The following is a 13,273-nucleotide window of genomic DNA, read 5'->3' as shown; positions in this document are numbered from 1 at the left end:
TTCTATGTCTTTGCTTCAGTGATTCTGAATAAAGAGATTAATGAAGAAAATAGGAGGAAAGTGGGTCATATATGACATGCTTCATACCAAACACTTCCTTTTAAAACTATGCAATAAATATTCTTAAAGCGGTAAATGTAAACAAGGAGAGAGGCTTTTCATGCACGTGTTAGTTTTTGCTAGCTTGTGCTATTTAGAGTATAAATGAAAAAAATCAACTTAATATAAACTGCTATCTTAGTCTTCTCCATCTGCCATAACAAAGCACCATGAGCAACAAAAATTGTGGTTTAAACAACAGAGATGTATTTCCCAGAGTTCAAGAACTGAGAAGTCCAAGATAAAGGTGCCGGCAAGGTAGGTTTTATTCTGAGGCCTTTTCTCTTGGCTTGTAGGCAGATGCCATCTTATTGTGTGCTCACGTGACCTGTTCTTTGAGCATGAGTGGAGTGGGGAAATAAGCAAGCTCTCTGATGTCTCTTCTTATAAAGGACAAATAACATCAGACCAGGGTCTTGCCCTCCTGACTTCATCTAACCCTAATTTCTTCCAAAAAGGCATTAACTCCAAATGTTATCACATGGGGAGTTAGGGCTTCAACATATGAATTTTGAGAGGACACAAACATTTAGTCCATAGCACCTGCTTATAAGAGACCTTCAAGACTTTCAAGAAACAGCTAATTTTTACTAAAACATCTATGACTATTGAATGTTATGTTACCCTTTCCTTTAAAGAACAAAGTTGTTCCTGACCACTCCAGAATGCCTAAGTTCAGTCTCAAGTGGTCTATCCTATACAACACTGTGAGATTCAGGTTTTAAAACTGGGGCCCAGAGAACAGCAGGCTAACAATTGTTAACCTATTGTTAAACTGATTTTTTTCTTTTTTCTTGTACGCGGGCCTCTCACTGTTGTGGCCTCTCCCGTGCGAAGCACAGGCTCCGGACGCACAGGCTCAGCTGCCATGGCTCACGGGCCCAGCCGCTCCGTGACATGTGGGATCTTCCCGGACTGGGGCACGAACCCACGTCCCCTGCATCAGCGGGCAGACTCTCAACCACTGCACCACCAGGGAAGCCCTGTTAAACTGATTTTTAATGTACATATAATTTTACTTTCTTTGAGAATGAAAAGAGTAATTTTAAGATAGGCAGAGTAAGTGACTATATTTCTACATATGTACATAGGTCATGTCTTCAATAATTGATTGCAACAATAGTTTAAATGGAACAGAATGACAAACTAATGATATTTTCACCTGGATTTGTTATCCTACTCTGTACTTTGAATGAGAGTGGTTTCAGTGCAGTGAAGACTGTTTTTTTAATTATTCTGTAAGTAGTTTGTAACAATTATGAAAATGTACTAAGATAGCCATTCTCACGGTACGTTCCTCAAAATGTTAACGTGAGTGGCCTGTAAAAGGGAATCCATGGTCAGAGAAATTTAGGAAAATTGGCTTAAATAAGGTAAATGAGAGATGTTTCAGACTCTTTGATATTTTATAGTATTTTGTCCATCTACAAAAGGGAGAAATATTTGTGTGCATTTCTCCAACACATTTGAACACAGAACTGCTTTGTTTCATGGAACATAGCCAGGATGGCTATAACACAGAAGAATTTGGGGAGTGCAAGGGTGTGATATTTGTGTTTCATTTTTCACTTCATTACAACATGCATAGAGAGGAGAGGATAGGGAGTTAATGTGAATGGCCTAAAAAAGAGTTCCATGGTCAGATAAATTTAGGAAACAATGGTTTTAAACAAAGTTCAAAGAAGGAACTGGGAGTCAGAGAATTTGTTTTGGAATGCAGACCACTGTTTATTTTTTCTTTTCTTTATTTGATTTTTTTTTATTGAGGTAACATTGATATATAGCATTATATGTTTCATGTGAACATTATATTTCTACTTCTGTATGCCCTAAAGCATGCTCACCTCAAAAATTTAGTTTCCATCTCTTACCATAGAGTTGATCTCCTTTACATATTTTGCTTTCCTACTACCCGTCTCCCTCTGGTAACCACCATTCTGTGCTCTGTATCTATGTGTCTGTTTTTGTTTGCTTTGGTTTTGAACTACTACCTGGAGATATGGAGGGTCACTTAACTTCCTCTGCTCTTAGAACATTTATCAATGAAATCAAATGTTTGACCTAATAACCTCCAAGGGCAATTTCAACCTGATAAAAGTGTTTGAACTTGGGCCCACTGATCCTGAACCTGTTTCTTCTCAAGCATATTTATTTGGGGAAATGTAGAAGCCTATAGGTCAACTGAGAGAGTGTTAAGAAGAAAGTCCTTGAAACACTGGGGAGTATTATTGATTAAACTGTGTCCCCCTCCAAATCATTTATTTATTTTATTATTTTTTTAATCTTTTTTTATTGGAGTATAATTGCTTTACAATTGTGTGTTAGTTTTTGCTTTATAACAAAGTGAATCAGTTATACATAAACATATGTTCCCATATGTCTTCCCTCTTGCGTCTCCCTCCCTCCCACCCACCCTATCCCACCCCTCCAGGTGGTCACAAAGCACTGAGCTGATCTCCCTGTGCTATGCGGCTGCTTCCCACTAGCTATCTACATTACGTTTGGTAGTGTATATATATCCATGCCTCTCTCTCGCTTTGTCACAGCATACCCTTCCCCCTCCCCATATCCTCAAGTCCATTCTCTAGTAGGTCTGTGTCTTTATTCCTGTCTTATCCCTAGGTTCTTCATGACAATTTTTTCCTTAAATTCCATATATATATATGTTAGCATACGGTATTTGTCTTTCTCTTTCTGACTTACTTCACTCTGTATGACAGACTCTAGGTCTATCCACCTCATTACAAATAGCTCAATTTCGTTTCTTTTTATGGATGAGTAATATTTCATTGTATATATGTGCCACATCTTCTTTATCCATTCATCCGATGATGGACTCTTAGGTTGTTTCCATCTCTGGGCTATTGTAAATAGAGCTGCAATGAACATTTTGGTACATGACTCTTTTGAATTATGGTTTTCTCAGGGTATATGCCCAGTAGTGGGATCGCTGGGTCATATGGTAGTTCTATTTGTAGTTTTTTAAGGAACCTCCATACTTTTCTCCACAGTGGCTGTATCAATTTACATTCCCACCAACAGTGCAAGAGGGTTCCCTTTCCTCCAAACCCTCTCCAGCATTTATTGTTTCTAGATTTTTTGATGATGGCCATTCTAACTGGTGTGAGATGATATCTCATTGTAGTTTTGATTTGCATTTCTCTAATGATTAATGATGTTGAGCATTCTTTCATGTGTTTGTTGGCAGTCTCATATCTTCTTTGGAGAAATGTCTATTTAGGTCTTCTGCCCATTTTTGGAATAGGTTGTTTTTTTTTTTTTTTTCTTATTGAGCTGCATGAGCTGCTTATAAATTTTGGAGATTAATCCTTTGTCAGTTGCTTCATTTGCAAATATTTTCTCCCATTCGGAGGGTTGTCTTTTGGTCTTGTTTATGGTTTCCTTTGTTGTGTAAAAGCTTTTAAGTTTCATTAGGTCCCATTTGTTTATTTTTGTTTTTATTTCCATTTCTCTAGGAGGTGGGTCAAAAAGGATCTTGCTGTGATTTATGTCATAGAGTGTTCTGCCTATGTTTTCCTCTAAGACTTTGATAGTGTCTGGCCTTACATTTAGGTCTTTAATCCATTTTGAGCTTATTTTTGTGTATGGTGTTAGGGAGAGATCTAATCTCATAGTTTTACATGTACCTGTCCAGTTTTCCCAGCACCACTTATTGAAGAGGCTGTCCTTTCTCCACTGTACATTGCTGCCTCCTTTATCAAAGATAAGGTGACCATATGTGCGTGGGTTTATCTCTGGGCTTTCTATCCTGTTCCATTGATCTATCTTTCTGTTTTTGTGCCAGTACCATACTGTCTTGATTACTGTAGCTTTGTTGTATAGTCTGAAGTCAGGGAGCCTGTTTCCTCCAGCTCCATTTTTCGTTCTCAAGATTGCTTTGGCTATTCAGGGTCTTTTGTGTTTCCATAACAATTATGAAATTTTTTGTTCTAGTTCTGTGAAAAATGTCAGTGGTAGTTTGATAGGGATTGCATTGAATCTGTAGATTGCTTTCGGTAGTAGAGTCATTTTTTTCCCCCTTGCTGCTTTTAATATATTTCCTTTGTATTTAATTTTTGGCAGTTTGATTAATATGTGTCTTGGCGTATTTCTCCTTGGATTTATCCTATATGAGACACTCTGTGCTTCCTGGACTTGATTAACTATTTCCTTTCCCACATTAGGGAAGCTTTCAACGATAATCTCTTCAAATATTTTCTCAATCCCTTTCTTTTTCTCTTCTTCTTCTGGAACCCCTATAATTCGAATGTTGGTGCGTTTAATGTTGTCCCAGAAGTCTCTGAGACTGTCCTCAGTTCTTTTCATTCTTTTTTCTTTATCCTGCTCTGCAGTAGTTATTTCCACTATTTTATCTTCCAGGTCACTTATCCGTTCTTCTGCCTCAGTTATTCTGCTATGGATCCCATCTAGAGTATTTTTAATTTCATTTATTCTGTTGTTCATCATTGTTTGTTTCATCTTCAGTTCTTCTAGGTCCTTGTTAAATGTTTCTTGCATTTTGTCTATTCTATTTCCAAGATTTTGGATCACCTTTACTATCATTATTCTGAATTCTTTTTCAGGTAGACTGCCTATTTCCTCTTCATTTGTTAGGTCTGGTGGGTTTTTATTTTGCTCCTTCATCTGCTGTGGGTATTTCTGTCTTCTCATTTTGCTTATCTTACTGTGTTTGGGGTCTCCTTTTTGCAGGCTGCAGCTTCGTAGTTCCCATTGTTTTTGGTGTCTCTCCCCAGTGGCTAAGGTTGGTGCAGTGGGCTGTGTAGGCTTCCTGGTGGAGGGGACTAGTGCCTGTGTTCTGGTAGATGAGGCTGGATCTTGTCTTCCTGGTGGGCAGGTCCACATCTGGCGGTGTGTTCTGGGGTGTCTGTGGACTTATTATGATTTTAGGCAGCCTCTCTGCTAATGGGTGGGGTTGTGTTCCTGTCTTCCTAGGTGTTTGGCATAGGATGTCCAGCACTGTAGCTTGCTGGTCGTTGAGTGAAGCTGGGTGCTGGTGTTGAGATGGAGATCTCTGGGAGATTTTCACCATTTGATATTATGTGGAGCTTGGAGGTCTCTTGTGGACCAGTGTCCTGAAGTTGGCTCTCCCACCTCAGAGGCACAGCACTGACTCCTGGCTGAAGCACCAAGAGCCTTTCATCCACACGGCTCAGAATTAAAGGGAGAAAAAGTAGAAAGAATGAATTAGTAGAAGGAGAAAGAAATAAAGAAAGGAGGGAGGGAGGAAGGGAAGGAGGGAGGGAGGAAGGAAGGAAGGAAGGAGGGAAGGAAGGAAAAAACGAAAGAAGATAAAGTAAAATAAAATAAAGTAAGATAAAATATAATGGTTATTAAAATAAAAAAATAATTATTAAGAAAAAAAAAAAAAACGGACAGATAGAACCGTAGGACAAATGGTGGAAGCAAAGCTATACGGACAAAATCTCACACAGAAGCACACATATACACAGTCACAAAAAGATGAAAAGGAGAAAAAATCATAAATCTTGCTCTCAAAATCCACCTCCTTAATTTGGGATGATTCGTTGTCTATTCATGTATTCCACAGATGCAGGGTACATCAAGTTGATTGTGGAGCTTTAATCCGCTGCTTCTGAGGCTGCTGGGAGAGATTTCCCTTTCTCTTATTTGTTCTCACAGCTCCCAGGGGCTCAGCTTTCGATTTGGCCCCGCCTCTGCGTGTAGGTCACCGGAGGGCGTCTGTTCTTCGCTCAGACAGAACGGGGTTAAAGGAGCCGCTGATTCGGGGACTCTGGCTCACTCAGGCCTGGGGGAGGGAGGGGCACGGAGTGCGGGGCGGGCCTGCGGTGGCGTGACGTTGCACCAGCCTGAGGCGCGCCGTGCGTTCTCCCGGGGGAGTTGTCCCTGGATCCCGGAACCCTGGCAGTGGCGAGCTGCACAGGCTACCCGGAAGTGGGGTATGGATAGTAACCTGTGCTCGCACACCGGCTTCTTGGTGGCGGCAGCAGCAGCCTTAGTGTCTCATGCCCATCTCTGTGGTCTGCGCTTTTAGCTGCAGCTCGCGCCCGTCTCTGGAGCTCCTTTAAGCAGCCCTCTTAATCCCCTCTCCTCGCGCACCAGGAAACAAAGAGGGAAGAAAAAGTCTCTTGCCTCTTCGGCAGGTCCAGACTTTTCCCCAGACTCCCTCCCGACTAGCCATGGAGCACTAACCCCCTGCAGGCTGTTTTCACGCCCTACGCTCTGACCGAAGCCCAAGCCTCAACTCCCAGCCCCGCCCGCCCCGGTGGGTGAGCAGACAAGCCTCTCGGACTGGTGAGTACCGGTCAGCCCCGATCCTCTGTGTGGGAATCTCTCCACTTTGGCCTCCGCACCCTTGTTGCTGTGCTCTCCTCCGCGGCTCCGAAGCTTCCCCGCTCCGCCACCCGCAGTCTCTGCCTGCGAAGGGGCTTCCTAGTGTGTGGAAATCTTTCCTCCTTCACAGCTCCCTCAAACTGGTTCAGGTCCCGTCCCTATCCTTTTGTCTCTGTTTATTCTTTTTTCTTTTGCCCTAGCCAGGTACGTGGGGACTCTCTTGCCTTTTGGGAGGTCTGAGGTCTTCTGCCAGCATTCAGTAGGTGATCTGTAGTTGTTCCACGTGTAGATGTATTTCTGGTTTATCTGTGGGGAGAAGGTGATCTCCGTGTCTCACTCTTCCGCCATCTTCCCGGAAGCCCAAATCATTTATTGAAGTCATAATTCCCCAGTACCTCAGAACATGAACTTACTTGAAAATACAGGATTTAAAGGTGTAACTAATGAAGATGAGGTCATAGTGGAGTAGGGTGGGTGCCTAATTCAGTATGACTGGTATGCTTATAACAAAAGGGAAATTTGGACACATACACACATGCGTACTGGGATAATGCCATGTGATGATGAAGGCACAGATCAGGGTGATGATTCTACAAGCCAATAAATGCCAAAGATTGGCAGAAAACCAGCTAGGCAATAAGCATGGAGCATGTTATTCCTTAGAGTTTCAGAAGAAATCAACTCTGCCAATGCCTTGTTCTAGGAATTCTAGTCTCTAGAACTAAGAGACAATACATTCCTGTTGTTTAAACCCGCCAGTTTGTGGCGCTTCGTTATGGAAGACTGAGCAGACTAATACAGAACAAGAAAACAGACAGTGAACACCATACCAGGACTTATGTGTTGACAGGCATCTGTGCACAGAAGAGATTGCAATTTCCACCCACACAGGAAATCCACAAACATCAGTTATTACACAATTATTTTACAAGTTCAACTAACTTTTAAAATGACTGCATTTAAAAATATCCCATTATATAAAAGGTGTTAAAATAGACCTGAAACACAAGTGCAGGAGCAATGAGTCACTCAAGCTTCCCCCTCCACACCTACCTCCCTACCAGTTCGGAGGGAGGATTTGAAGCACACTTCAGGACCTGGGGCAGCAGTGTGAAAATAACTGGATATCTCACAAGGGGACCATGCGTGTCCTCCTTCACCTTCAGTATTCCTTCCAAGACTCACCACAACCAGCACCTTTCTTTGTGTTCCTTTGCTCCTTCTCATTAATCCAATATCTCAGTAACATTCATGTGACTCTATATCCCTTTAACAACAGCAATGATAATAAAAATTATATTCCTCATGATAAGAGTTAACATTAATCGAAAACTTTCTATATATCAGGTAATCTTTTTTTAAGATTTTTTTTTTGATGTGGACCATTTTTAAAGTCTTTATTGAATTTGTTACAATATTGCTTCTGTTTTATGTTTTGGTTTCTTGGCAGAGAGACATGTGGGATCCTTGCTCTCTGACCAGGGATTGAACCCGTACCCCCTGCATTGGAAGGTGAAGTCCTAACCACTGGCCCACAAGGGAAGTCCCACAGGTACTCTTCTAAATGCTATTAATATTTATTAATTCTATTTATATTAAACCAACACTATGAGGTAGGTTTCAGTAACTACTGGGCCAGGAATCTAGATTAGAACTCAAATGACTTGACTCAGGCACTGTAAACCGATACTAGGTTAATGGTTTATGATAGTGTAAACTAATGTAATTATTCAATATTGCAAATATGCATATATTTTTTAAATTACAGATGATTTGGGGGCTGTATACTGTAGTCTGTGTTGGTCTCTGTCTAAAGTTGACAATTCCCTTTGAATTTTTGTATATCTTACTACAACAGTGAATACTGGGCAATGCATTGTACCAAAGAATAATTCAATAGGGCTTCCCTGGTGGCGCAGTCGTTGGGAGTCCGCCTGCTGATGCTGGGGACTCGGGTTTGTGCTCTGGTCGGGGAGGATCCTACATGCCGCGGAGCGGCTGGGCCCGTGAGCCATGGCCGCTGAGCCTGCACATCCGGAGCCTGTGCTTCGCAGCAGGAGGGGCCATGGCAGTGAGAGGCCCACGTATCACAAAAAAAAAAAAAAAAAGAATAATTCAATAAATACTGTCAACATAATTTTATATTTCAAATAATGAACAGAAATTTATGATAGTTTTGCCTGCTTTTATTATAAATATTTTTATGTTTATAGAAAGCATATATGTTGAAGAACAACTTTCTTTTGAATGCCATTAATAGTAAGCATAAATGGATTATAAATTATTCCTCTGGGTAAACCAGCAATGGTATGTAAAAGTACAATACTTGGAACTCAAAGTACAGAACCAAATTGAGTGGGTAACTGCACATAACTACACATAATATAACTGATAATGATAGTTTAATTGTCTGGTGTCTCTTGTTAATTAGTCAATGAAAGCAGCAATAGAAATTTAAGTTTATGTTATCACTCTGATCAACCATATTTCAGCTATGTGACCTTGGCAACTTACAACGTCTTGGCGGGTTATTTTACCATTAGTAAAATCAGAGGTTTTATTAGGCGATTGGTAAAAATTATTTTTAACTCTAAAATCTAAGATTATCCACTATAGCCTACGTAGACCTCTAATATTACCTGTTATTTATAACCAAAACCTTAGTTTCCTATTAGTTTGTTAGTCATCTGAACAGCAAAACAATGTGAACTCTTATTTTAAAAATCATTGTAATTCTCATATCTCTGTAAATGTAAATAGATAAATGTATATAGATAAGAGAAATGAAACCAACTTTACGTGAGGTTTATTTAACTGTTAAGTTACAAATACAAATCTCAAAACACTAATATGTATTATTGTTTTAGCAGATATCCAAAATTAAGAACACTACTTTGTCTATCTGAGAACTGAGTTTTTTCTAATGGCATTGAAGGGGAATTTTCAGATCCCAAAAAGACTTAGACTGATACGATTATATAGACTAAAAATGATATAACAAATGTGAGCATATACATTAATAATAATTATTTCAATGTCAAGTTTAACTCTTTTTAATGTTTTATGCATTTAACTTTTTATTTCTCCACTTTAAGCATTTAATTAGACTAATTTCTTATGCACTAAAATACGTGTTCAAGTCATTTGTTCAAGAATAAAATTTAGATGATTTTATTTTAAAGTCTCAATTCTCTAATAAATACCCTTTTACTTCCTTCATGCATTGGCAAAATTTTTGTTTATTAAGGAGTGTGGGGTTTATGCATATTGTTTTCTGAAAATGATAGTTACCCCTGCATGATTTCTGGCGTTTCATTTCTCAGAGATTTTTTTAGTTGTGAAAATGTTCTTCAAGGAAATATGTTATTGTGAATATATAATGTTAAAGGGATAAAGTGTATTAAAGAAATAAGACATTAAAATTTGTACACAATGTATAATATAAGAAATAGAAAATTATTGCTACAAAGAAAAATCAGAGTATCCTTTCGAGTATGGCATTTTTATTTCTTTATCCTGACCTCTAATATATCAGTAGTCTAAATTTTCTTTTAAACATTCACTTGCTTTTTTTTTTTTTTTTTTTTTTTTGCGGTACGCGGGCCTCTCACTGTTGTGGCCTCTCCCATTGCGGAGCACAGGCTCCGGACACGCAGGCTCAGCAGCCATGGCTCATGGGCCTAGCTGCTCCGCGGCATGTGGGATCTTCCCGGACCGGGGCACAAACCCGTGTCCCCTGCATTGGCAGGCGGACTCTCAACCACTGCGCCACCAGGGAAGCCCCACTTGCTTTTAATTATAGTTCTAACAAATATTCATTTGTATTCAAATACTCAGTGTGTAAGTATTTTATGCTTACTTTAGTATTTATCTTCTTATATGTATTTTATTATTTCTCTCTCTTCTAGCTTCCTCTATTTCTCGTGAGTTTTTCTATAAATGACACCTCAACCTTCAAACTATTTTAAAATATTATTTTATAATATCAGTATCTTAAGTTTTACTGCTCTATAATATATACAGGTGTTGGTTTCTTTATTCTGCTTGTAATTACTGAGGTATTTAATAACTTAGTTCCAGAACTAAATTTAGTAATCTTTCAATAGTTCTGGAAAAATCTTAGGCACTATCTTTCCAAATATCACTTTCTCATCATAATACCTATTATCTTATTCTGAAATCTTGGTTAGATATGTAGGAGACATTCTCAAACTCTTTTATTCATGTTTCTTAATGTCTCTTTTAAATTTTAATCTGCCTATCTTTGACCTCAGTATGTATAAATTCCTTGGAGTTTTCATAAATTTCACTAATTGTTTCTTTAGTTAGTATAAATGATCATTTATTACACAAAATCAATATTTTCCTTTCAATTTTTTATATCCAGAAGTTTTATTTTCTTAACCTATTTTTGTTAATAGTTTTAAACCTATCTTATTCCTTGAAACTTATCAAACATTTATTTTAAGCTATTTTCTAATAGTTCCTTTTAAATTTTTTCCGATGTTTCCAATATCTAAATCTTTGTCAGTCAAATACTGTTTTCTATTATTTCTGCTAAGTCTCTCCTCTGATGACTTATTTCCTTGTAAGTTTGTGATTTCTGAAATAAAACTTTCAAATTTTATTGGTGAGCACACTGAAGACATGAGATGAATTTAAGAAGACCCAAGATCACTATTTCTTTCATTTTCCACATAAGATTTTTCTTTAATTGGAATCAAATAGAGACTGTGAGTTTGAGTTGCAGACTTATGAGGGGGATAGTTTGGGGTTATCTATTCTCATTGCAGATTTTTATTCTCCACACATCCTCATATTCAAGAAAAAAATTCTGTTTTGATTGTTTATGTTTATTTGCTTGTTTGTTCATTTATTATAGATATACTTTAGTCTAACCTGTTCTTGTTGTTGTGATAAAATATATATAACATGTAAATTTGACATTTTAACCATACAATTCAATTCATTGTCCTTAATTGGTTCACAGTGCTGTGTAACTATGACCACTATTTCTAAAATTTCTTCATGACTCCAAAGAGAGACTATATGCCAACTAAACAATAACTTCCCATTCCCACCTCCCCCAGCACCCAGTAAAATAGAATCTACTTTCTATCTCTAGAAATTTGTCTATTATAGATATTTCATAAAAGTGAAATCACACAATATTTGTCCCTTTTTTTCTCATTTATTTCACTTAGCATCAAGTTTCATTCATGTTGGAGCATGTGCCAGAATTTTATTTTTTCTTTGGCTGAATAATATAACATTGTATGAGTACATTTCATTTTGTTTACCCATTCATCACTCGATGGACATTTGGGTTGTTTCCAACTTTTGGCTATTGTGAATAATGCTGTTATGAAAATTAATGTGCCAGGATCTGTTTCAGCTCCTGTTTTCAAGAAATTGAGTATATATATTCAGGAGTGGAATTGCCGGGTCTTATGATAAGTTTATTTTCAACTTTTTGAGAAACCACCAAACTGTTTTCTACAGAGGCTAATTTACATTCCCCAGCAATGTAAGAGGGTTCCAATTTCTCCATGTTCTCACTAACACTTCCTGTTTTCCTTTAAAAAATAATTATAGCCATTCTAGTTGATATAAAGCCATATTTTACTGTGGTTTTCTTTTAATTTTCCCTAATAACTAACGGCTTTGAGCATTTTTTCATATGTTTATTGGCTCTTTGTATGTCTTTTTCGGAGAAATGTCTCTTCAAGTCTTTTACCCATTTTTATTTGAGTTGTTTACCTTTTTGTTGTTGAATTGTAGGATTTTATTATATATTCTGGCTAGTAAAATATTATCAGATTCATCAGTCAGTCATTTTCCCCTATTCTATGTTTTTCTTTCTTGATAATGTCCTTTGATGTACAAGATTTTAATTTTGATAAAGTCCTATTTTTGTCAAATGCCTTTTCTGCACAAATTGATATGATTTGTGCTTTTTTCCCCTTCATTCTCCTAATGTGGCATATTACATTTATTGGTTTCTCGTGGTGAAATACTCTTGAATTCTGGTTTATATCCCAATTGGTCATGGTATATAATTATTTTTATATGCTGTTGAATTAGGCTTGCTAGTATTACATATTACTAATATGTTAAGAATTTTGCATATATATTCATAAGAGATACTGGTCTGTAATTTTTTTTCTTGTGATGTCTTTATCTGGCTTTGGTATCAGGATAATGCTGGCATCATAGAATGAGTTAGGAAATGTTCCCTCCTTTTCTGTTTTTTAGAAGACTTTGACAAATATTGGTGTAAACTCTTCTTTTAATATTTGGCAGAATTCACTAGTGAAGCTGTCTGGCCCTAGATTTTTTTGTGTTGAAGATTTTTTGATTACTGATTTAATTTCTATTAAAGGTCTATTGAATATTTCTAATTTTTCCTCAGTAAGTTTAGGTAATTTGTATGTTTCTAGGAATTTATTTCATCTAGGTTATCTATTTTATTGGCATAACTTTATTAACAGCAGTCTCTAACAATCCTTTTTATCAACTTATTTGTTTCTTTGAACAGGCTATACTTTCCAGGTTTTTGTATGTTTTGTAATTGTTTCTTGAAAAATGTACAACTGAATAATATAATGTGGTATCTCTGGAAATGCAATTCTATTCCTTCTGCAGGGTTAGTTGTATTTTGATCATGGTAGGTGTAGTCATCCATTTCTTTAGTGATTTTTCCAAACTGCATAAAATGTGCTCCCTGTCATATATGGTCACTGAAATCTTTGTTTCTTTACTTGTGTTTAGTTGGTGTTTTGACTGTGATTTTCTTCAGTATCAGAAGGTTAAAAAAATAAAAATAAAAAAATCCCCCAAA

Source organism: Delphinus delphis, chromosome 3, assembly GCF_949987515.2.
Source record: "Delphinus delphis chromosome 3, mDelDel1.2, whole genome shotgun sequence".
Taxonomy (NCBI): domain Eukaryota; kingdom Metazoa; phylum Chordata; class Mammalia; order Artiodactyla; family Delphinidae; genus Delphinus; species Delphinus delphis.
This window is presented reverse-complemented; position numbering follows the sequence as displayed.